This window comes from Daphnia pulicaria, chromosome 1, assembly GCF_021234035.1.
Source record: "Daphnia pulicaria isolate SC F1-1A chromosome 1, SC_F0-13Bv2, whole genome shotgun sequence".
Taxonomy (NCBI): domain Eukaryota; kingdom Metazoa; phylum Arthropoda; class Branchiopoda; order Diplostraca; family Daphniidae; genus Daphnia; species Daphnia pulicaria.
This window is the reverse complement of record NC_060913.1, coordinates 42,448,064-42,469,999: the sequence shown is the minus strand read 5'-3', so window position 1 is coordinate 42,469,999 and position 21,936 is coordinate 42,448,064. Positions and strand designations below refer to the sequence as shown.

At 38.3% G+C, this 21,936-nt stretch overlaps 54 pseudogenes; all 54 read left to right on the top strand.

Annotated features, from left to right (window-relative positions):
• Positions 1-233: 233 nt before the first annotated feature.
• On the top strand, positions 234-352 carry LOC124321388 (annotated as a pseudogene).
• A 284-nt stretch (positions 353-636) lies between these two features.
• Positions 637-755, top strand: LOC124321387 (annotated as a pseudogene).
• A 284-nt stretch (positions 756-1,039) lies between these two features.
• Positions 1,040-1,158, top strand: LOC124321386 (annotated as a pseudogene).
• A 284-nt stretch (positions 1,159-1,442) lies between these two features.
• Positions 1,443-1,561, top strand: LOC124321385 (annotated as a pseudogene).
• Positions 1,562-1,845: 284 nt separating this feature from the next.
• LOC124321384 lies at positions 1,846-1,964 on the top strand (annotated as a pseudogene).
• Positions 1,965-2,248: 284 nt separating this feature from the next.
• LOC124321382 lies at positions 2,249-2,367 on the top strand (annotated as a pseudogene).
• A 284-nt stretch (positions 2,368-2,651) lies between these two features.
• Positions 2,652-2,770, top strand: LOC124321381 (annotated as a pseudogene).
• Positions 2,771-3,054: 284 nt separating this feature from the next.
• On the top strand, positions 3,055-3,173 carry LOC124321572 (annotated as a pseudogene).
• Positions 3,174-3,457: 284 nt separating this feature from the next.
• Positions 3,458-3,576, top strand: LOC124321380 (annotated as a pseudogene).
• A 284-nt stretch (positions 3,577-3,860) lies between these two features.
• LOC124321379 lies at positions 3,861-3,979 on the top strand (annotated as a pseudogene).
• Positions 3,980-4,263: 284 nt separating this feature from the next.
• On the top strand, positions 4,264-4,382 carry LOC124321378 (annotated as a pseudogene).
• A 284-nt stretch (positions 4,383-4,666) lies between these two features.
• LOC124321625 lies at positions 4,667-4,785 on the top strand (annotated as a pseudogene).
• A 284-nt stretch (positions 4,786-5,069) lies between these two features.
• On the top strand, positions 5,070-5,188 carry LOC124321377 (annotated as a pseudogene).
• A 284-nt stretch (positions 5,189-5,472) lies between these two features.
• On the top strand, positions 5,473-5,591 carry LOC124321375 (annotated as a pseudogene).
• A 284-nt stretch (positions 5,592-5,875) lies between these two features.
• Positions 5,876-5,994, top strand: LOC124321374 (annotated as a pseudogene).
• Positions 5,995-6,278: 284 nt separating this feature from the next.
• On the top strand, positions 6,279-6,397 carry LOC124321373 (annotated as a pseudogene).
• Positions 6,398-6,681: 284 nt separating this feature from the next.
• LOC124321372 lies at positions 6,682-6,800 on the top strand (annotated as a pseudogene).
• Positions 6,801-7,084: 284 nt separating this feature from the next.
• Positions 7,085-7,203, top strand: LOC124321370 (annotated as a pseudogene).
• Positions 7,204-7,487: 284 nt separating this feature from the next.
• LOC124321369 lies at positions 7,488-7,606 on the top strand (annotated as a pseudogene).
• Positions 7,607-7,890: 284 nt separating this feature from the next.
• LOC124321620 lies at positions 7,891-8,009 on the top strand (annotated as a pseudogene).
• Positions 8,010-8,293: 284 nt separating this feature from the next.
• On the top strand, positions 8,294-8,412 carry LOC124321368 (annotated as a pseudogene).
• A 284-nt stretch (positions 8,413-8,696) lies between these two features.
• Positions 8,697-8,815, top strand: LOC124321367 (annotated as a pseudogene).
• Positions 8,816-9,099: 284 nt separating this feature from the next.
• LOC124321366 lies at positions 9,100-9,218 on the top strand (annotated as a pseudogene).
• A 284-nt stretch (positions 9,219-9,502) lies between these two features.
• On the top strand, positions 9,503-9,621 carry LOC124321618 (annotated as a pseudogene).
• A 284-nt stretch (positions 9,622-9,905) lies between these two features.
• On the top strand, positions 9,906-10,024 carry LOC124321364 (annotated as a pseudogene).
• A 284-nt stretch (positions 10,025-10,308) lies between these two features.
• Positions 10,309-10,427, top strand: LOC124321363 (annotated as a pseudogene).
• Positions 10,428-10,711: 284 nt separating this feature from the next.
• Positions 10,712-10,830, top strand: LOC124321792 (annotated as a pseudogene).
• A 284-nt stretch (positions 10,831-11,114) lies between these two features.
• Positions 11,115-11,233, top strand: LOC124321870 (annotated as a pseudogene).
• A 284-nt stretch (positions 11,234-11,517) lies between these two features.
• Positions 11,518-11,636, top strand: LOC124321362 (annotated as a pseudogene).
• A 284-nt stretch (positions 11,637-11,920) lies between these two features.
• Positions 11,921-12,039, top strand: LOC124321361 (annotated as a pseudogene).
• A 284-nt stretch (positions 12,040-12,323) lies between these two features.
• LOC124321359 lies at positions 12,324-12,442 on the top strand (annotated as a pseudogene).
• A 284-nt stretch (positions 12,443-12,726) lies between these two features.
• LOC124321357 lies at positions 12,727-12,845 on the top strand (annotated as a pseudogene).
• A 284-nt stretch (positions 12,846-13,129) lies between these two features.
• Positions 13,130-13,248, top strand: LOC124321356 (annotated as a pseudogene).
• Positions 13,249-13,532: 284 nt separating this feature from the next.
• On the top strand, positions 13,533-13,651 carry LOC124321355 (annotated as a pseudogene).
• Positions 13,652-13,935: 284 nt separating this feature from the next.
• On the top strand, positions 13,936-14,054 carry LOC124321600 (annotated as a pseudogene).
• A 284-nt stretch (positions 14,055-14,338) lies between these two features.
• Positions 14,339-14,457, top strand: LOC124321354 (annotated as a pseudogene).
• Positions 14,458-14,741: 284 nt separating this feature from the next.
• Positions 14,742-14,860, top strand: LOC124321353 (annotated as a pseudogene).
• A 284-nt stretch (positions 14,861-15,144) lies between these two features.
• On the top strand, positions 15,145-15,263 carry LOC124321352 (annotated as a pseudogene).
• A 284-nt stretch (positions 15,264-15,547) lies between these two features.
• LOC124321351 lies at positions 15,548-15,666 on the top strand (annotated as a pseudogene).
• Positions 15,667-15,950: 284 nt separating this feature from the next.
• Positions 15,951-16,069, top strand: LOC124321350 (annotated as a pseudogene).
• A 284-nt stretch (positions 16,070-16,353) lies between these two features.
• LOC124321349 lies at positions 16,354-16,472 on the top strand (annotated as a pseudogene).
• Positions 16,473-16,756: 284 nt separating this feature from the next.
• On the top strand, positions 16,757-16,875 carry LOC124321348 (annotated as a pseudogene).
• Positions 16,876-17,159: 284 nt separating this feature from the next.
• On the top strand, positions 17,160-17,278 carry LOC124321346 (annotated as a pseudogene).
• Positions 17,279-17,562: 284 nt separating this feature from the next.
• LOC124321345 lies at positions 17,563-17,681 on the top strand (annotated as a pseudogene).
• A 284-nt stretch (positions 17,682-17,965) lies between these two features.
• LOC124321343 lies at positions 17,966-18,084 on the top strand (annotated as a pseudogene).
• A 284-nt stretch (positions 18,085-18,368) lies between these two features.
• On the top strand, positions 18,369-18,487 carry LOC124321342 (annotated as a pseudogene).
• A 284-nt stretch (positions 18,488-18,771) lies between these two features.
• On the top strand, positions 18,772-18,890 carry LOC124321341 (annotated as a pseudogene).
• A 284-nt stretch (positions 18,891-19,174) lies between these two features.
• LOC124321340 lies at positions 19,175-19,293 on the top strand (annotated as a pseudogene).
• Positions 19,294-19,577: 284 nt separating this feature from the next.
• On the top strand, positions 19,578-19,696 carry LOC124321339 (annotated as a pseudogene).
• Positions 19,697-19,980: 284 nt separating this feature from the next.
• On the top strand, positions 19,981-20,099 carry LOC124321338 (annotated as a pseudogene).
• Positions 20,100-20,383: 284 nt separating this feature from the next.
• LOC124321337 lies at positions 20,384-20,502 on the top strand (annotated as a pseudogene).
• Positions 20,503-20,786: 284 nt separating this feature from the next.
• LOC124321336 lies at positions 20,787-20,905 on the top strand (annotated as a pseudogene).
• A 284-nt stretch (positions 20,906-21,189) lies between these two features.
• LOC124321334 lies at positions 21,190-21,308 on the top strand (annotated as a pseudogene).
• Positions 21,309-21,592: 284 nt separating this feature from the next.
• Positions 21,593-21,711, top strand: LOC124321333 (annotated as a pseudogene).
• Positions 21,712-21,936: the final 225 nt, after the last annotated feature.

Genomic DNA, 21,936 nt, shown 5'->3' with positions numbered 1-21,936 from the left:
GATGGTTACCAGTCCAAATTCCTAGATCAAAAATTTCAATGACACAGGGATAGGTTCAATTCATCTATAGGAATGATTCTGGATGAATTCCATTGAGAGTTTTTCAAAGTTTATCGCGTTTTTTTATTCGCGATGGTTACCAGTCCAAATTCAACGAACAAACATTTCTATCACTTTGAAGTGATTTTCTATTCATCCATTGGGACTGGGAGGGTAAATTTTCATTTTTGAATGTCAACGGCCATATCACGTAGAACGCACCTGGTCTCGTCAGCTCCCAGAAGTTAAGTTACGTCGAGTCCCGTTAGTACTTGGAAGGGTGACCGCTTGGGAATACGGGATGTCGTTGGCGATGAATAGTTTGTTTTCAATAACAAATTTCTTGAAATTTTTTTTCAATCACGATGGTTACCAGTCCAAATGCTTAGATCAAAAATTTCAATGACACAGGGATAGGTTCAATTCATCTATAGGAATGATTCTGGATGAATTCCATTGAGAGTTTTTCAAATTTTATCGCGTTTTTTTATTCGCGATGGTTACCAGTCCAAATTCAACGAACAAACATTTTTATCACTTTGAAGTGATTTTCTATTCATCCATTGGGACTGGGAGGGTAAATTTTCATTTTTGAATGTCAACGGCCATATCACGTAGAACGCACCTGGTCTCGTCAGCTCCCAGAAGTTAAGTTACGTCGAGTCCCGTTAGTACTTGGAAGGGTGACCGCTTGGGAATACGGGATGTCGTTGGCGATGAATAGTTTGTTTTCAATAACAAATTTCTTGAAATTTTTTTTCAATCACGATGGTTACCAGTCCAAATTCGTAGATCAAAAATTTCAATGACAAAGGGATAGGTTCAATTCATCTATAGGAATGATTCTGGATGAATTCCATTGAGAGTTTTTCAAAGTTGATCGCGTTTTTTTATTCGCGATGGTTACCAGTCCGAATTCAATGAACAAACATTTCAATCACTTTGAAGTGATTTTCTATTCATCCATTGGGAATGGGAGGGTAAATTTTCATTTTTGAATGTCAACGGCCATATCACGTAGAACGCACCTGGTCTCGTCAGCTCCCAGAAGTTAAGTTACGTCGAGTCCCGTTAGTACTTGGAAGGGTGACCGCTTGGGAATACGGGATGTCGTTGGCGATGAATAGTTTGTTTTCAATAACAAATTTCTTGAAATTTTTTTTCAATCACGATGGTTACCAGTCCAAATTCTTAGATCAAAAATTTCAATGACACAGGGATAGGTTCAATTCATCTATAGGAATGATTCTGGATGAATTCCATTGAGAGTTTTTCAAAGTTTATCGCGTTTTTTTATTCGCGATGGTTACCAGTCCAAATTCAACGAACAAACATTTCAATCACTTTGAAGTGATTTTCTATTCATCCATTGGGAATGGGAGGGTAAATTTTCATTTTTGAATGTCAACGGCCATATCACGTAGAACGCACCTGGTCTCGTCAGCTCCCAGAAGTTAAGTTACGTCGAGTCCCGTTAGTACTTGGAAGGGTGACCGCTTGGGAATACGGGATGTCGTTGGCGATGAATAGTTTGTTTTCAATAATAAATTTCTTGAAATTTTTTTTCAATCACGATGGTTACCAGTCCAAATTCCTAGATCAAAAATTTCAATGACACAGGGATAGGTTCAATTCATCTATAGGAATGATTCTGGATGAATTCCATTGAGAGTTTTTCAAAGTTTATCGCGTTTTTTTATTCGCGATGGTTACCAGTCCAAATTCAACGAACAAACATTTCTATCACTTTGAAGTGATTTTCTATTCATCCATTGGGACTGGGAGGGTAAATTTTCATTTTTGAATGTCAACGGCCATATCACGTAGAACGCACCTGGTCTCGTCAGCTCCCAGAAGTTAAGTTACGTCGAGTCCCGTTAGTACTTGGAAGGGTGACCGCTTGGGAATACGGGATGTCGTTGGCGATGAATAGTTTGTTTTCAATAATAAATTTCTTGAAATTTTTTTTCAATCACGATGGTTACCAGTCCAAATTCCTAGATCAAAAATTTCAATGACACAGGGATAGGTTCAATTCATCTATAGGAATGATTCTGGATGAATTCCATTGAGAGTTTTTCAAAGTTTATCGCGTTTTTTTATTCGCGATGGTTACCAGTCCAAATTCAACGAACAAACATTTCTATCACTTTGAAGTGATTTTCTATTCATCCATTGGGACTGGGAGGGTAAATTTTCATTTTTGAATGTCAACGGCCATATCACGTAGAACGCACCTGGTCTCGTCAGCTCCCAGAAGTTAAGTTACGTCGAGTCCCGTTAGTACTTGGAAGGGTGACCGCTTGGGAATACGGGATGTCGTTGGCGATGAATAGTTTGTTTTCAATAATAAATTTCTTGAAATTTTTTTTCAATCACGATGGTTACCAGTCCAAATTCCTAGATCAAAAATTTCAATGACACAGGGATAGGTTCAATTCATCTATAGGAATGATTCTGGATGAATTCCATTGAGAGTTTTTCAAAGTTGATCGCGTTTTTTTATTCGCGATGGTTACCAGTCCGAATTCAATGAACAAACATTTCTATCACTTTGAAGTGATTTTCTATTCATCCATTGGGACTGGGAGGGTAAATTTTCATTTTTGAATGTCAACGGCCATATCACGTAGAACGCACCTGGTCTCGTCAGCTCCCAGAAGTTAAGTTACGTCGAGTCCCGTTAGTACTTGGAAGGGTGACCGCTTGGGAATACGGGATGTCGTTGGCGATGAATAGTTTGTTTTCAATAACAAATTTCTTGAAATTTTTTTTCAATCACGATGGTTACCAGTCCAAATTCGTAGATCAAAAATTTCAATGACAAAGGGATAGGTTCAATTCATCTATAGGAATGATTCTGGATGAATTCCATTCAGAGTTTTTCAAAGTTGATCGCGTTTTTTTATTCGCGATGGTTACCAGTCCGAATTCAATGAACAAACATTTCAATCACTTTGAAGTGATTTTCTATTCATCCATTGGGAATGGGAGGGTAAATTTTCATTTTTGAATGTCAACGCCCATATCACGTAGAACGCACCTGGTCTCGTCAGCTCCCAGAAGTTAAGTTACGTCGAGTCCCGTTAGTACTTGGAAGGGTGACCGCTTGGGAATACGGGATGTCGTTGGCGATGAATAGTTTGTTTTCAATAACAAATTTCTTGAAATTTTTTTTCAATCACGATGGTTACCAGTCCAAATGCTTAGATCAAAAATTTCAATGACACAGGGATAGGTTCAATTCATCTATAGGAATGATTCTGGATGAATTCCATTGAGAGTTTTTCAAATTTTATCGCGTTTTTTTATTCGCGATGGTTACCAGTCCAAATTCAACGAACAAACATTTTTATCACTTTGAAGTGATTTTCTATTCATCCATTGGGACTGGGAGGGTAAATTTTCATTTTTGAATGTCAACGGCCATATCACGTAGAACGCACCTGGTCTCGTCAGCTCCCAGAAGTTAAGTTACGTCGAGTCCCGTTAGTACTTGGAAGGGTGACCGCTTGGGAATACGGGATGTCGTTGGCGATGAATAGTTTGTTTTCAATAACAAATTTCTTGAAATTTTTTTTCAATCACGATGGTTACCAGTCCAAATTCGTAGATCAAAAATTTCAATGACAAAGGGATAGGTTCAATTCATCTATAGGAATGATTCTGGATGAATTCCATTGAGAGTTTTTCAAAGTTGATCGCGTTTTTTTATTCGCGATGGTTACCAGTCCGAATTCAATGAACAAACATTTCAATCACTTTGAAGTGATTTTCTATTCATCCATTGGGAATGGGAGGGTAAATTTTCATTTTTGAATGTCAACGGCCATATCACGTAGAACGCACCTGGTCTCGTCAGCTCCCAGAAGTTAAGTTACGTCGAGTCCCGTTAGTACTTGGAAGGGTGACCGCTTGGGAATACGGGATGTCGTTGGCGATGAATAGTTTGTTTTCAATAACAAATTTCTTGAAATTTTTTTTCAATCACGATGGTTACCAGTCCAAATTCTTAGATCAAAAATTTCAATGACACAGGGATAGGTTCAATTCATCTATAGGAATGATTCTGGATGAATTCCATTGAGAGTTTTTCAAAGTTTATCGCGTTTTTTTATTCGCGATGGTTACCAGTCCAAATTCAACGAACAAACATTTTTATCACTTTGAAGTGATTTTCTATTCATCCATTGGGACTGGGAGGGTAAATTTTCATTTTTGAATGTCAACGGCCATATCACGTAGAACGCACCTGGTCTCGTCAGCTCCCAGAAGTTAAGTTACGTCGAGTCCCGTTAGTACTTGGAAGGGTGACCGCTTGGGAATACGGGATGTCGTTGGCGATGAATAGTTTGTTTTCAATAACAAATTTCTTGAAATTTTTTTTCAATCACGATGGTTACCAGTCCAAATTCGTAGATCAAAAATTTCAATGACACATGGATAGGTTCAATTCATCTATAGGAATGATTCTGGATGAATTCCATTGAGAGTTTTTCAAAGTTGATCGCGTTTTTTTATTCGCGATGGTTACCAGTCCAAATTCAACGAACAAACATTTCAATCACTTTGAAGTGATTTTCTATTCATCCATTGGGAATGGGAGGGTAAATTTTCATTTTTGAATGTCAACGGCCATATCACGTAGAACGCACCTGGTCTCGTCAGCTCCCAGAAGTTAAGTTACGTCGAGTCCCGTTAGTACTTGGAAGGGTGGCCGCTTGGGAATACGGGATGTCGTTGGCGATGAATAGTTTGTTTTCAATAATAAATTTCTTGAAATTTTTTTTCAATCACGATGGTTACCAGTCCAAATTCCTAGATCAAAAATTTCAATGACACAGGGATAGGTTCAATTCATCTATAGGAATGATTCTGGATGAATTCCATTGAGAGTTTTTCAAAGTTTATCGCGTTTTTTTATTCGCGATGGTTACCAGTCCAAATTCAACGAACAAACATTTCTATCACTTTGAAGTGATTTTCTATTCATCCATTGGGACTGGGAGGGTAAATTTTCATTTTTGAATGTCAACGGCCATATCACGTAGAACGCACCTGGTCTCGTCAGCTCCCAGAAGTTAAGTTACGTCGAGTCCCGTTAGTACTTGGAAGGGTGACCGCTTGGGAATACGGGATGTCGTTGGCGATGAATAGTTTGTTTTCAATAACAAATTTCTTGAAATTTTTTTTCAATCACGATGGTTACCAGTCCAAATGCTTAGATCAAAAATTTCAATGACACAGGGATAGGTTCAATTCATCTATAGGAATGATTCTGGATGAATTCCATTGAGAGTTTTTCAAATTTTATCGCGTTTTTTTATTCGCGATGGTTACCAGTCCAAATTCAACGAACAAACATTTTTATCACTTTGAAGTGATTTTCTATTCATCCATTGGGACTGGGAGGGTAAATTTTCATTTTTGAATGTCAACGGCCATATCACGTAGAACGCACCTGGTCTCGTCAGCTCCCAGAAGTTAAGTTACGTCGAGTCCCGTTAGTACTTGGAAGGGTGACCGCTTGGGAATACGGGATGTCGTTGGCGATGAATAGTTTGTTTTCAATAACAAATTTCTTGAAATTTTTTTTCAATCACGATGGTTACCAGTCCAAATTCGTAGATCAAAAATTTCAATGACAAAGGGATAGGTTCAATTCATCTATAGGAATGATTCTGGATGAATTCCATTGAGAGTTTTTCAAAGTTGATCGCGTTTTTTTATTCGCGATGGTTACCAGTCCGAATTCAATGAACAAACATTTCAATCACTTTGAAGTGATTTTCTATTCATCCATTGGGAATGGGAGGGTAAATTTTCATTTTTGAATGTCAACGGCCATATCACGTAGAACGCACCTGGTCTCGTCAGCTCCCAGAAGTTAAGTTACGTCGAGTCCCGTTAGTACTTGGAAGGGTGACCGCTTGGGAATACGGGATGTCGTTGGCGATGAATAGTTTGTTTTCAATAACAAATTTCTTGAAATTTTTTTTCAATCACGATGGTTACCAGTCCAAATTCGTAGATCAAAAATTTCAATGACAAAGGGATAGGTTCAATTCATCTATAGGAATGATTCTGGATGAATTCCATTGAGAGTTTTTCAAAGTTGATCGCGTTTTTTTATTCGCGATGGTTACCAGTCCGAATTCAATGAACAAACATTTCAATCACTTTGAAGTGATTTTCTATTCATCCATTGGGAATGGGAGGGTAAATTTTCATTTTTGAATGTCAACGGCCATATCACGTAGAACGCACCTGGTCTCGTCAGCTCCCAGAAGTTAAGTTACGTCGAGTCCCGTTAGTACTTGGAAGGGTGACCGCTTGGGAATACGGGATGTCGTTGGCGATGAATAGTTTGTTTTCAATAATAAATTTCTTGAAATTTTTTTTCAATCACGATGGTTACCAGTCCAAATTCCTAGATCAAAAATTTCAATGACACAGGGATAGGTTCAATTCATCTATAGGAATGATTCTGGATGAATTCCATTGAGAGTTTTTCAAAGTTTATCGCGTTTTTTTATTCGCGATGGTTACCAGTCCAAATTCAACGAACAAACATTTCTATCACTTTGAAGTGATTTTCTATTCATCCATTGGGACTGGGAGGGTAAATTTTCATTTTTGAATGTCAACGGCCATATCACGTAGAACGCACCTGGTCTCGTCAGCTCCCAGAAGTTAAGTTACGTCGAGTCCCGTTAGTACTTGGAAGGGTGACCGCTTGGGAATACGGGATGTCGTTGGCGATGAATAGTTTGTTTTCAATAATAAATTTCTTGAAATTTTTTTTCAATCACGATGGTTACCAGTCCAAATTCCTAGATCAAAAATTTCAATGACACAGGGATAGGTTCAATTCATCTATAGGAATGATTCTGGATGAATTCCATTGAGAGTTTTTCAAAGTTTATCGCGTTTTTTTATTCGCGATGGTTACCAGTCCAAATTCAACGAACAAACATTTCTATCACTTTGAAGTGATTTTCTATTCATCCATTGGGACTGGGAGGGTAAATTTTCATTTTTGAATGTCAACGGCCATATCACGTAGAACGCACCTGGTCTCGTCAGCTCCCAGAAGTTAAGTTACGTCGAGTCCCGTTAGTACTTGGAAGGGTGACCGCTTGGGAATACGGGATGTCGTTGGCGATGAATAGTTTGTTTTCAATAATAAATTTCTTGAAATTTTTTTTCAATCACGATGGTTACCAGTCCAAATTCCTAGATCAAAAATTTCAATGACACAGGGATAGGTTCAATTCATCTATAGGAATGATTCTGGATGAATTCCATTGAGAGTTTTTCAAAGTTGATCGCGTTTTTTTATTCGCGATGGTTACCAGTCCGAATTCAATGAACAAACATTTCTATCACTTTGAAGTGATTTTCTATTCATCCATTGGGACTGGGAGGGTAAATTTTCATTTTTGAATGTCAACGGCCATATCACGTAGAACGCACCTGGTCTCGTCAGCTCCCAGAAGTTAAGTTACGTCGAGTCCCGTTAGTACTTGGAAGGGTGACCGCTTGGGAATACGGGATGTCGTTGGCGATGAATAGTTTGTTTTCAATAACAAATTTCTTGAAATTTTTTTTCAATCACGATGGTTACCAGTCCAAATTCGTAGATCAAAAATTTCAATGACAAAGGGATAGGTTCAATTCATCTATAGGAATGATTCTGGATGAATTCCATTCAGAGTTTTTCAAAGTTGATCGCGTTTTTTTATTCGCGATGGTTACCAGTCCGAATTCAATGAACAAACATTTCAATCACTTTGAAGTGATTTTCTATTCATCCATTGGGAATGGGAGGGTAAATTTTCATGTTTGAATGTCAACGGCCATATCACGTAGAACGCACCTGGTCTCGTCAGCTCCCAGAAGTTAAGTTACGTCGAGTCCCGTTAGTACTTGGAAGGGTGACCGCTTAGGAATACGGGATGTCGTTGGCGATGAATAGTTTGTTTTCAATAACAAATTTCTTGAAATTTTTTTTCAATCACGATTGTTACCAGTCCAAATTCTTAGATCAAAAATTTCAATGACACAGGGATAGGTTCAATTCATCTATAGGAATGATTCTGGATGAATTCCATTGAGAGTTTTTCAAAGTTTATCGCGTTTTTTTATTCGCGATGGTTACCAGTCCAAATTCAACGAACAAACATTTCTATCACTTTGAAGTGATTTTCTATTCATCCATTGGGACTGGGAGGGTAAATTTTCATTTTTGAATGTCAACGGCCATATCACGTAGAACGCACCTGGTCTCGTCAGCTCCCAGAAGTTAAGTTACGTCGAGTCCCGTTAGTACTTGGAAGGGTGACCGCTTGGGAATACGGGATGTCGTTGGCGATGAATAGTTTGTTTTCAATAACAAATTTCTTGAAATTTTTTTTCAATCACGATGGTTACCAGTCCAAATTCGTAGATCAAAAATTTCAATGACACATGGATAGGTTCAATTCATCTATAGGAATGATTCTGGATGAATTCCATTGAGAGTTTTTCAAAGTTGATTGCGTTTTTTTATTCGCGATGGTTACCAGTCCGAATTCAATGAACAAACATTTCAATCACTTTGAAGTGATTTTCTATTCATCCATTGGGAATGGGAGGGTAAATTTTCATTTTTGAATGTCAACGGCCATATCACGTAGAACGCACCTGGTCTCGTCAGCTCCCAGAAGTTAAGTTACGTCGAGTCCCGTTAGTACTTGGAAGGGTGACCGCTTGGGAATACGGGATGTCGTTGGCGATGAATAGTTTGTTTTCAATAATAAATTTCTTGAAATTTTTTTTCAATCACGATGGTTACCAGTCCAAATTCCTAGATCAAAAATTTCAATGACACAGGGATAGGTTCAATTCATCTATAGGAATGATTCTGGATGAATTCCATTGAGAGTTTTTCAAAGTTGATCGCGTTTTTTTATTCGCGATGGTTACCAGTCCGAATTCAATGAACAAACATTTCTATCACTTTGAAGTGATTTTCTATTCATCCATTGGGACTGGGAGGGTAAATTTTCATTTTTGAATGTCAACGGCCATATCACGTAGAACGCACCTGGTCTCGTCAGCTCCCAGAAGTTAAGTTACGTCGAGTCCCGTTAGTACTTGGAAGGGTGACCGCTTGGGAATACGGGATGTCGTTGGCGATGAATAGTTTGTTTTCAATAACAAATTTCTTGAAATTTTTTTTCAATCACGATGGTTACCAGTCCAAATTCGTAGATCAAAAATTTCAATGACAAAGGGATAGGTTCAATTCATCTATAGGAATGATTCTGGATGAATTCCATTGAGAGTTTTTCAAAGTTGATCGCGTTTTTTTATTCGCGATGGTTACCAGTCCGAATTCAATGAACAAACATTTCAATCACTTTGAAGTGATTTTCTATTCATCCATTGGGAATGGGAGGGTAAATTTTCATGTTTGAATGTCAACGGCCATATCACGTAGAACGCACCTGGTCTCGTCAGCTCCCAGAAGTTAAGTTACGTCGAGTCCCGTTAGTACTTGGAAGGGTGACCGCTTAGGAATACGGGATGTCGTTGGCGATGAATAGTTTGTTTTCAATAACAAATTTCTTGAAATTTTTTTTCAATCACGATTGTTACCAGTCCAAATTCTTAGATCAAAAATTTCAATGACACAGGGATAGGTTCAATTCATCTATAGGAATGATTCTGGATGAATTCCATTGAGAGTTTTTCAAAGTTTATCGCGTTTTTTTATTCGCGATGGTTACCAGTCCAAATTCAACGAACAAACATTTCTATCACTTTGAAGTGATTTTCTATTCATCCATTGGGACTGGGAGGGTAAATTTTCATTTTTGAATGTCAACGGCCATATCACGTAGAACGCACCTGGTCTCGTCAGCTCCCAGAAGTTAAGTTACGTCGAGTCCCGTTAGTACTTGGAAGGGTGACCGCTTGGGAATACGGGATGTCGTTGGCGATGAATAGTTTGTTTTCAATAACAAATTTCTTGAAATTTTTTTTCAATCACGATGGTTACCAGTCCAAATTCGTAGATCAAAAATTTCAATGACACATGGATAGGTTCAATTCATCTATAGGAATGATTCTGGATGAATTCCATTGAGAGTTTTTCAAAGTTGATTGCGTTTTTTTATTCGCGATGGTTACCAGTCCGAATTCAATGAACAAACATTTCAATCACTTTGAAGTGATTTTCTATTCATCCATTGGGAATGGGAGGGTAAATTTTCATTTTTGAATGTCAACGGCCATATCACGTAGAACGCACCTGGTCTCGTCAGCTCCCAGAAGTTAAGTTACGTCGAGTCCCGTTAGTACTTGGAAGGGTGACCGCTTGGGAATACGGGATGTCGTTGGCGATGAATAGTTTGTTTTCAATAATAAATTTCTTGAAATTTTTTTTCAATCACGATGGTTACCAGTCCAAATTCCTAGATCAAAAATTTCAATGACACAGGGATAGGTTCAATTCATCTATAGGAATGATTCTGGATGAATTCCATTGAGAGTTTTTCAAAGTTGATCGCGTTTTTTTATTCGCGATGGTTACCAGTCCGAATTCAATGAACAAACATTTCTATCACTTTGAAGTGATTTTCTATTCATCCATTGGGACTGGGAGGGTAAATTTTCATTTTTGAATGTCAACGGCCATATCACGTAGAACGCACCTGGTCTCGTCAGCTCCCAGAAGTTAAGTTACGTCTAGTCCCGTTAGTACTTGGAAGGGTGACCGCTTGGGAATACGGGATGTCGTTGGCGATGAATAGTTTGTTTTCAATAACAAATTTCTTGAAATTTTTTTTCAATCACGATGGTTACCAGTCCAAATTCGTAGATCAAAAATTTCAATGACACATGGATAGGTTCAATTCATCTATAGGAATGATTCTGGATGAATTCCATTGAGAGTTTTTCAAAGTTGATCGCGTTTTTTTATTCGCGATGGTTACCAGTCCGAATTCAATGAACAAACATTTCTATCACTTTGAAGTGATTTTCTATTCATCCATTGGGACTGGGAGGGTAAATTTTCATTTTTGAATGTCAACGGCCATATCACGTAGAACGCACCTGGTCTCGTCAGCTCCCAGAAGTAAGGTTACGTCGAGTCCCGTTAGTACTTGGAAGGGTGACCGCTTGGGAATACGGGATGTCGTTGGCGATGAATAGTTTGTTTTCAATAACAAATTTCTTGAAATTTTTTTTCAATCACGATGGTTACCAGTCCAAATTCGTAGATCAAAAATTTCAATGACACAGGGATAGGTTCAATTCATCTATAGGAATGATTCTGGATGAATTCCATTGAGAGTTTTTCAAAGTTGATCGCGTTTTTTTATTCGCGATGGTTACCAGTCCGAATTCAATGAACAAACATTTCAATCACTTTGAAGTGATTTTCTATTCATCCATTGGGAATGGGAGGGTAAATTTTCATTTTTGAATGTCAACGGCCATATCACGTAGAACGCACCTGGTCTCGTCAGCTCCCAGAAGTTAAGTTACGTCGAGTCCCGTTAGTACTTGGAAGGGTGACCGCTTGGGAATACGGGATGTCGTTGGCGATGAATAGTTTGTTTTCAATAACAAATTTCTTGAAATTTTTTTTCAATCACGATGGTTACCAGTCCAAATTCGTAGATCAAAAATTTCAATGACACAGGGATAGGTTCAATTCATCTATAGGAATGATTCTGGATGAATTCCATTGAGAGTTTTTCAAAGTTGATCGCGTTTTTTTATTCGCGATGGTTACCAGTCCGAATTCAATGAACAAACATTTCTATCACTTTGAAGTGATTTTCTATTCATCCATTGGGACTGGGAGGGTAAATTTTCATTTTTGAATGTCAACGGCCATATCACGTAGAACGCACCTGGTCTCGTCAGCTCCCAGAAGTTAAGTTACGTCGAGTCCCGTTAGTACTTGGAAGGGTGACCGCTTGGGAATACGGGATGTCGTTGGCGATGAATAGTTTGTTTTCAATAACAAATTTCTTGAAATTTTTTTTCAATCACGATGGTTACCAGTCCAAATTCGTAGATTAAAAATTTCAATGACACATGGATAGGTTCAATTCATCTATAGGAATGATTCTGGATGAATTCCATTGAGAGTTTTTCAAAGTTGATCGCGTTTTTTTATTCGCGATGGTTACCAGTCCGAATTCAATGAACAAACATTTCTATCACTTTGAAGTGATTTTCTATTCATCCATTGGGACTGGGAGGGTAAATTTTCATTTTTGAATGTCAACGGCCATATCACGTAGAACGCACCTGGTCTCGTCAGCTCCCAGAAGTTAAGTTACGTCGAGTCCCGTTAGTACTTGGAAGGGTGACCGCTTGGGAATACGGGATGTCGTTGGCGATGAATAGTTTGTTTTCAATAACAAATTTCTTGAAATTTTTTTTCAATCACGATGGTTACCAGTCCAAATTCGTAGATCAAAAATTTCAATGACACAGGGATAGGTTCAATTCATCTATAGGAATGATTCTGGATGAATTCCATTGAGAGTTTTTCAAAGTTGATCGCGTTTTTTTATTCGCGATGGTTACCAGTCCGAATTCAATGAACAAACATTTCAATCACTTTGAAGTGATTTTCTATTCATCCATTGGGAATGGGAGGGTAAATTTTCATTTTTGAATGTCAACGGCCATATCACGTAGAACGCACCTGGTCTCGTCAGCTCCCAGAAGTTAAGTTACGTCGAGTCCCGTTAGTACTTGGAAGGGTGACCGCTTGGGAATACGGGATGTCGTTGGCGATGAATAGTTTGTTTTCAATAACAAATTTCTTGAAATTTTTTTTCAATCACGATGGTTACCAGTCCAAATTCGTAGATCAAAAATTTCAATGACACATGGATAGGTTCAATTCATCTATAGGAATGATTCTGGATGAATTCCATTGAGAGTTTTTCAAAGTTGATCGCGTTTTTTTATTCGCGATGGTTACCAGTCCGAATTCAATGAACAAACATTTCAATCACTTTGAAGTGATTTTCTATTCATCCATTGGGAATGGGAGGGTAAATTTTCATTTTTGAATGTCAACGGCCATATCACGTAGAACGCACCTGGTCTCGTCAGCTCCCAGAAGTTAAGTTACGTCGAGTCCCGTTAGTACTTGGAAGGGTGACCGCTTGGGAATACGGGATGTCGTTGGCGATGAATAGTTTGTTTTCAATAACAAATTTCTTGAAATTTTTTTTCAATCACGATGGTTACCAGTCCAAATTCGTAGATCAAAAATTTCAATGACACATGGATAGGTTCAATTCATCTATAGGAATGATTCTGGATGAATTCCATTGAGAGTTTTTCAAAGTTGATCGCGTTTTTTTATTCGCGATGGTTACCAGTCCGAATTCAATGAACAAACATTTCAATCACTTTGAAGTGATTTTCTATTCATCCATTGGGAATGGGAGGGTAAATTTTCATTTTTGAATGTCAACGGCCATATCACGTAGAACGCACCTGGTCTCGTCAGCTCCCAGAAGTTAAGTTACGTCGAGTCCCGTTAGTACTTGGAAGGGTGACCGCTTGGGAATACGGGATGTCGTTGGCGATGAATAGTTTGTTTTCAATAACAAATTTCTTGAAATTTTTTTTCAATCACGATGGTTACCAGTCCAAATTCGTAGATCAAAAATTTCAATGACACAGGGATAGGTTCAATTCATCTATAGGAATGATTCTGGATGAATTCCATTGAGAGTTTTTCAAAGTTGATCGCGTTTTTTTATTCGCGATGGTTACCAGTCCGAATTCAATGAACAAACATTTCAATAACTTTGAAGTGATTTTCTATTCATCCATTGGGAATGGGAGGGTAAATTTTCATTTTTGAATGTCAACGGCCATATCACGTAGAACGCACCTGGTCTCGTCAGCTCTCAGAAGTTAAGTTACGTCGAGTCCCGTTAGTACTTGGAAGGGTGACCGCTTGGGAATACGGGATGTCGTTGGCGATGAATAGTTTGTTTTCAATAACAAATTTCTTGAAATTTTTTTTCAATCACGATGGTTACCAGTCCAAATTCGTAGATCACAAATTTCAATGACACATGGATAGGTTCAATTCATCTATAGGAATGATTCTGGATGAATTCCATTGAGAGTTTTTCAAAGTTGATCGCGTTTTTTTATTCGCGATGGTTACCAGTCCGAATTCAATGAACAAACATTTCTATCACTTTGAAGTGATTTTCTATTCATCCATTGGGACTGGGAGGGTAAATTTTCATTTTTGAATGTCAACGGCCATATCACGTAGAACGCACCTGGTCTCGTCAGCTCCCAGAAGTTAAGTTACGTCGAGTCCCGTTAGTACTTGGAAGGGTGACCGCTTGGGAATACGGGATGTCGTTGGCGATGAATAGTTTGTTTTCAATAACAAATTTCTTGAAATTTTTTTTCAATCACGATGGTTACCAGTCCAAATTCGTAGATCAAAAATTTCAATGACACAGGGATAGGTTCAATTCATCTATAGGAATGATTCTGGATGAATTCCATTGAGAAATTTTCAAAGTTGATCGCGTTTTTTTATTCGCGATGGTTACCAGTCCGAATTCAATGAACAAACATTTCAATCACTTTGAAGTGATTTTCTATTCATCCATTGGGAATGGGAGGGTAAATTTTCATTTTTGAATGTCAACGGCCATATCACGTAGAACGCACCTGGTCTCGTCAGCTCCCAGAAGTTAAGTTACGTCGAGTCCCGTTAGTACTTGGAAGGGTGACCGCTTGGGAATACGGGATGTCGTTGGCGATGAATAGTTTGTTTTCAATAACAAATTTCTTGAAATTTTTTTTCAATCACGATGGTTACCAGTCCAAATTCGTAGATCAAAAATTTCAATGACACAGGGATAGGTTCAATTCATCTATAGGAATGATTCTGGATGAATTCCATTGAGAGTTTTTCAAAGTTGATCGCGTTTTTTTATTCGCGATGGTTACCAGTCCGAATTCAATGAACAAACATTTCAATCACTTTGAAGTGATTTTCTATTCATCCATTGGGAATGGGAGGGTAAATTTTCATTTTTGAATGTCAACGGCCATATCACGTAGAACGCACCTGGTCTCGTCAGCTCCCAGAAGTTAAGTTACGTCGAGTCCCGTTAGTACTTGGAAGGGTGACCGCTTGGGAATACGGGATGTCGTTGGCGATGAATAGTTTGTTTTCAATAACAAATTTCTTGAAATTTTTTTTCAATCACGATGGTTACCAGTCCAAATTCTTAGATCAAAAATTTCAATGACACAGGGATAGGTTCAATTCATCTATAGGAATGATTCTGGATGAATTCCATTGAGAGTTTTTCAAAGTTGATCGCGTTTTTTTATTCGCGATGGTTACCAGTCCGAATTCAATGAACAAACATTTCAATCACTTTGAAGTGATTTTCTATTCATCCATTGGGAATGGGAGGGTAAATTTTCATTTTTGAATGTCAACGGCCATATCACGTAGAACGCACCTGGTCTCGTCAGCTCCCAGAAGTTAAGTTACGTCGAGTCCCGTTAGTACTTGGAAGGGTGACCGCTTGGGAATACGGGATGTCGTTGGCGATGAATAGTTTGTTTTCAATAACAAATTTCTTGAAATTTTTTTTCAATCACGATGGTTACCAGTCCAAATTCGTAGATCAAAAATTTCAATGACACAGGGATAGGTTCAATTCATCTATAGGAATGATTCTGGATGAATTCCATTGAGAGTTTTTCAAAGTTGATCGCGTTTTTTTATTCGCGATGGTTACCAGTCCGAATTCAATGAACAAACATTTCAATCACTTTGAAGTGATTTTCTATTCATCCATTGGGAATGGGAGGGTAAATTTTCATTTTTGAATGTCAACGGCCATATCACGTAGAACGCACCTGGTCTCGTCAGCTCCCAGAAGTTAAGTTACGTCGAGTCCCGTTAGTACTTGGAAGGGTGACCGCTTGGGAATACGGGATGTCGTTGGCGATGAATAGTTTGTTTTCAATAACAAATTTCTTGAAATTTTTTTTCAATCACGATGGTTACCAGTCCAAATTCTTAGATCAAAAATTTCAATGACACAGGGATAGGTTCAATTCATCTATAGGAATGATTCTGGATGAATTCCATTGAGAGTTTTTCAAAGTTGATCGCGTTTTTTTATTCGCGATGGTTACCAGTCCGAATTCAATGAACAAACATTTCAATCACTTTGAAGTGATTTTCTATTCATCCATTGGGAATGGGAGGGTAAATTTTCATTTTTGAATGTCAACGGCCATATCACGTAGAACGCACCTGGTCTCGTCAGCTCCCAGAAGTTAAGTTACGTCGAGTCCCGTTAGTACTTGGAAGGGTGACCGCTTGGGAATACGGGATGTCGTTGGCGATGAATAGTTTGTTTTCAATAACAAATTTCTTGAAATTTTTTTTCAATCACGATGGTTACCAGTCCAAATTCGTAGATCAAAAATTTCAATGACACATGGATAGGTTCAATTCATCTATAGGAATGATTCTGGATGAATTCCATTGAGAGTTTTTCAAAGTTGATCGCGTTTTTTTATTCGCGATGGTTACCAGTCCGAATTCAATGAACAAACATTTCTATCACTTTGAAGTGATTTTCTATTCATCCATTGGGACTGGGAGGGTAAATTTTCATTTTTGAATGTCAACGGCCATATCACGTAGAACGCACCTGGTCTCGTCAGCTCCCAGAAGTTAAGTTACGTCGAGTCCCGTTAGTACTTGGAAGGGTGACCGCTTGGGAATACGGGATGTCGTTGGCGATGAATAGTTTGTTTTCAATAACAAATTTCTTGAAATTTTTTTTCAATCACGATGGTTACCAGTCCAAATTCGTAGATCAAAAATTTCAATGACACAGGGATAGGTTCAATTCATCTATAGGAATGATTCTGGATGAATTCCATTGAGAGTTTTTCAAAGTTGATCGCGTTTTTTTATTCGCGATGGTTACCAGTCCGAATTCAATGAACAAACATTTCAATCACTTTGAAGTGATTTTCTATTCATCCATTGGGAATGGGAGGGTAAATTTTCATTTTTGAATGTCAACGGCCATATCACGTAGAACGCACCTGGTCTCGTCAGCTCCCAGAAGTTAAGTTACGTCGAGTCCCGTTAGTACTTGGAAGGGTGACCGCTTGGGAATACGGGATGTCGTTGGCGATGAATAGTTTGTTTTCAATAACAAATTTCTTGAAATTTTTTTTCAATCACGATGGTTACCAGTCCAAATTCGTAGATCAAAAATTTCAATGACACAGGGATAGGTTCAATTCATCTATAGGAATGATTCTGGATGAATTCCATTGAGAGTTTTTCAAAGTTGATCGCGTTTTTTTATTCGCGATGGTTACCAGTCCGAATTCAATGAACAAACATTTCAATCACTTTGAAGTGATTTTCTATTCATCCATTGGGAATGGGAGGGTAAATTTTCATTTTTGAATGTCAACGGCCATATCACGTAGAACGCACCTGGTCTCGTCAGCTCCCAGAAGTTAAGTTACGTCGAGTCCCGTTAGTACTTGGAAGGGTGACCGCTTGGGAATACGGGATGTCGTTGGCGATGAATAGTTTGTTTTCAATAACAAATTTCTTGAAATTTTTTTTCAATCACGATGGTTACCAGTCCAAATTCTTAGATCAAAAATTTCAATGACACAGGGATAGGTTCAATTCATCTATAGGAATGATTCTGGATGAATTCCATTGAGAGTTTTTCAAAGTTGATCGCGTTTTTTTATTCGCGATGGTTACCAGTCCGAATTCAATGAACAAACATTTCAATCACTTTGAAGTGATTTTCTATTCATCCATTGGGAATGGGAGGGTAAATTTTCATTTTTGAATGTCAACGGCCATATCACGTAGAACGCACCTGGTCTCGTCAGCTCCCAGAAGTTAAGTTACGTCGAGTCCCGTTAGTACTTGGAAGGGTGACCGCTTGGGAATACGGGATGTCGTTGGCGATGAATAGTTTGTTTTCAATAACAAATTTCTTGAAATTTTTTTTCAATCACGATGGTTACCAGTCCAAATTCGTAGATCAAAAATTTCAATGACACATGGATAGGTTCAATTCATCTATAGGAATGATTCTGGATGAATTCCATTGAGAGTTTTTCAAAGTTGATCGCGTTTTTTTATTCGCGATGGTTACCAGTCCGAATTCAATGAACAAACATTTCTATCACTTTGAAGTGATTTTCTATTCATCCATTGGGACTGGGAGGGTAAATTTTCATTTTTGAATGTCAACGGCCATATCACGTAGAACGCACCTGGTCTCGTCAGCTCCCAGAAGTTAAGTTACGTCGAGTCCCGTTAGTACTTGGAAGGGTGACCGCTTGGGAATACGGGATGTCGTTGGCGATGAATAGTTTGTTTTCAATAACAAATTTCTTGAAATTTTTTTTCAATCACGATGGTTACCAGTCCAAATTCGTAGATCAAAAATTTCAATGACACAGGGATAGGTTCAATTCATCTATAGGAATGATTCTGGATGAATTCCATTGAGAGTTTTTCAAAGTTGATCGCGTTTTTTTATTCGCGATGGTTACCAGTCCGAATTCAATGAACAAACATTTCAATCACTTTGAAGTGATTTTCTATTCATCCATTGGGAATGGGAGGGTAAATTTTCATTTTTGAATGTCAACGGCCATATCACGTAGAACGCACCTGGTCTCGTCAGCTCCCAGAAGTTAAGTTACGTCGAGTCCCGTTAGTACTTGGAAGGGTGACCGCTTGGGAATACGGGATGTCGTTGGCGATGAATAGTTTGTTTTCAATAACAAATTTCTTGAAATTTTTTTTCAATCACGATGGTTACCAGTCCAAATTCTTAGATCAAAAATTTCAATGACACAGGGATAGGTTCAATTCATCTATAGGAATGATTCTGGATGAATTCCATTGAGAGTTTTTCAAAGTTGATCGCGTTTTTTTATTCGCGATGGTTACCAGTCCAAATTCAATGAACAAACATTTCTATCACTTTGAAGTGATTTTCTATTCATCCATTGGGACTGGGAGGGTAAATTTTCATTTTTGAATGTCAACGGCCATATCACGTAGAACGCACCTGGTCTCGTCAGCTCCCAGAAGTTAAGTTACGTCGAGTCCCGTTAGTACTTGGAAGGGTGACCGCTTGGGAATACGGGATGTCGTTGGCGATGAATAGTTTGTTTTCAATAACAAATTTCTTGAAATTTTTTTTCAATCACGATGGTTACCAGTCCAAATTCGTAGATCAAAAATTTCAATGACACATGGATAGGTTCAATTCATCTATAGGAATGATTCTGGATGAATTCCATTGAGAGTTTTTCAAAGTTGATCGCGTTTTTTTATTCGCGATGGTTACCAGTCCGAATTCAATGAACAAACATTTCTATCACTTTGAAGTGATTTTCTATTCATCCATTGGGACTGGGAGGGTAAATTTTCATTTTTGAATGTCAACGGCCATATCACGTAGAACGCACCTGGTCTCGTCAGCTCCCAGAAGTTAAGTTACGTCGAGTCCCGTTAGTACTTGGAAGGGTGACCGCTTGGGAATACGGGATGTCGTTGGCGATGAATAGTTTGTTTTCAATAACAAATTTCTTGAAATTTTTTTTCAATCACGATGGTTACCAGTCCAAATTCGTAGATCAAAAATTTCAATGACACAGGGATAGGTTCAATTCATCTATAGGAATGATTCTGGATGAATTCCATTGAGAGTTTTTCAAAGTTGATCGCGTTTTTTTATTCGCGATGGTTACCAGTCCGAATTCAATGAACAAACATTTCAATCACTTTGAAGTGATTTTCTATTCATCCATTGGGAATGGGAGGGTAAAATTTCATTTTTGAATGTCAACGGCCATATCACGTAGAACGCACCTGGTCTCGTCAGCTCCCAGAAGTTAAGTTACGTCGAGTCCCGTTAGTACTTGGAAGGGTGACCGCTTGGGAATACGGGATGTCGTTGGCGATGAATAGTTTGTTTTCAATAACAAATTTCTTGAAATTTTTTTTCAATCACGATGGTTACCAGTCCAAATTCGTAGATCAAAAATTTCAATGACACATGGATAGGTTCAATTCATCTATAGGAATGATTCTGGATGAATTCCATTGAGAGTTTTTCAAAGTTGATCGCGTTTTTTTATTCGCGATGGTTACCAGTCCAAATTCAATGAACAAACATTTCTATCACTTTGAAGTGATTTTCTATTCATCCATTGGGACTGGGAGGGTAAATTTTCATTTTTGAATGTCAACGGCCATATCACGTAGAACGCACCTGGTCTCGTCAGCTCCCAGAAGTTAAGTTACGTCGAGTCCCGTTAGTACTTGGAAGGGTGACCGCTTGGGAATACGGGATGTCGTTGGCGATGAATAGTTTGTTTTCAATAACAAATTTCTTGAAATTTTTTTTCAATCACGATGGTTACCAGTCCAAATTCGTAGATCAAAAATTTCAATGACACATGGATAGGTTCAATTCATCTATAGGAATGATTCTGGATGAATTCCATTGAGAGTTTTTCAAAGTTGATCGCGTTTTTTTATTCGCGATGGTTACCAGTCCGAATTCAATGAACAAACATTTCTATCACTTTGAAGTGATTTTCTATTCATCCATTGGGACTGGGAGGGTAAATTTTCATTTTTGAATGTCAACGGCCATATCACGTAGAACGCACCTGGTCTCGTCAGCTCCCAGAAGTTAAGTTACGTCGAGTCCCGTTAGTACTTGGAAGGGTGACCGCTTGGGAATACGGGATGTCGTTGGCGATGAATAGTTTGTTTTCAATAACAAATTTCTTGAAATTTTTTTTCAATCACGATGGTTACCAGTCCAAATTCGTAGATCAAAAATTTCAATGACACAGGGATAGGTTCAATTCATCTATAGGAATGATTCTGGATGAATTCCATTGAGAGTTTTTCAAAGTTGATCGCGTTTTTTTATTCGCGATGGTTACCAGTCCGAATTCAATGAACAAACATTTCAATCACTTTGAAGTGATTTTCTATTCATCCATTGGGAATGGGAGGGTAAAATTTCATTTTTGAATGTCAACGGCCATATCACGTAGAACGCACCTGGTCTCGTCAGCTCCCAGAAGTTAAGTTACGTCGAGTCCCGTTAGTACTTGGAAGGGTGACCGCTTGGGAATACGGGATGTCGTTGGCGATGAATAGTTTGTTTTCAATAACAAATTTCTTGAAATTTTTTTTCAATCACGATGGTTACCAGTCCAAATTCGTAGATCAAAAATTTCAATGACACATGGATAGGTTCAATTCATCTATAGGAATGATTCTGGATGAATTCCATTGAGAGTTTTTCAAAGTTGATCGCGTTTTTTTATTCGCGATGGTTACCAGTCCAAATTCAATGAACAAACATTTCTATCACTTTGAAGTGATTTTCTATTCATCCATTGGGACTGGGAGGGTAAATTTTCATTTTTGAATGTCAACGGCCATATCACGTAGAACGCACCTGGTCTCGTCAGCTCCCAGAAGTTAAGTTACGTCGAGTCCCGTTAGTACTTGGAAGGGTGACCGCTTGGGAATACGGGATGTCGTTGGCGATGAATAGTTTGTTTTCAATAACAAATTTCTTGAAATTTTTTTTCAATCACGATGGTTACCAGTCCAAATTCGTAGATCAAAAATTTCAATGACACATGGATAGGTTCAATTCATCTATAGGAATGATTCTGGATGAATTCCATTGAGAGTTTTTCAAAGTTGATCGCGTTTTTTTATTCGCGATGGTTACCAGTCCGAATTCAATGAACAAACATTTCTATCAC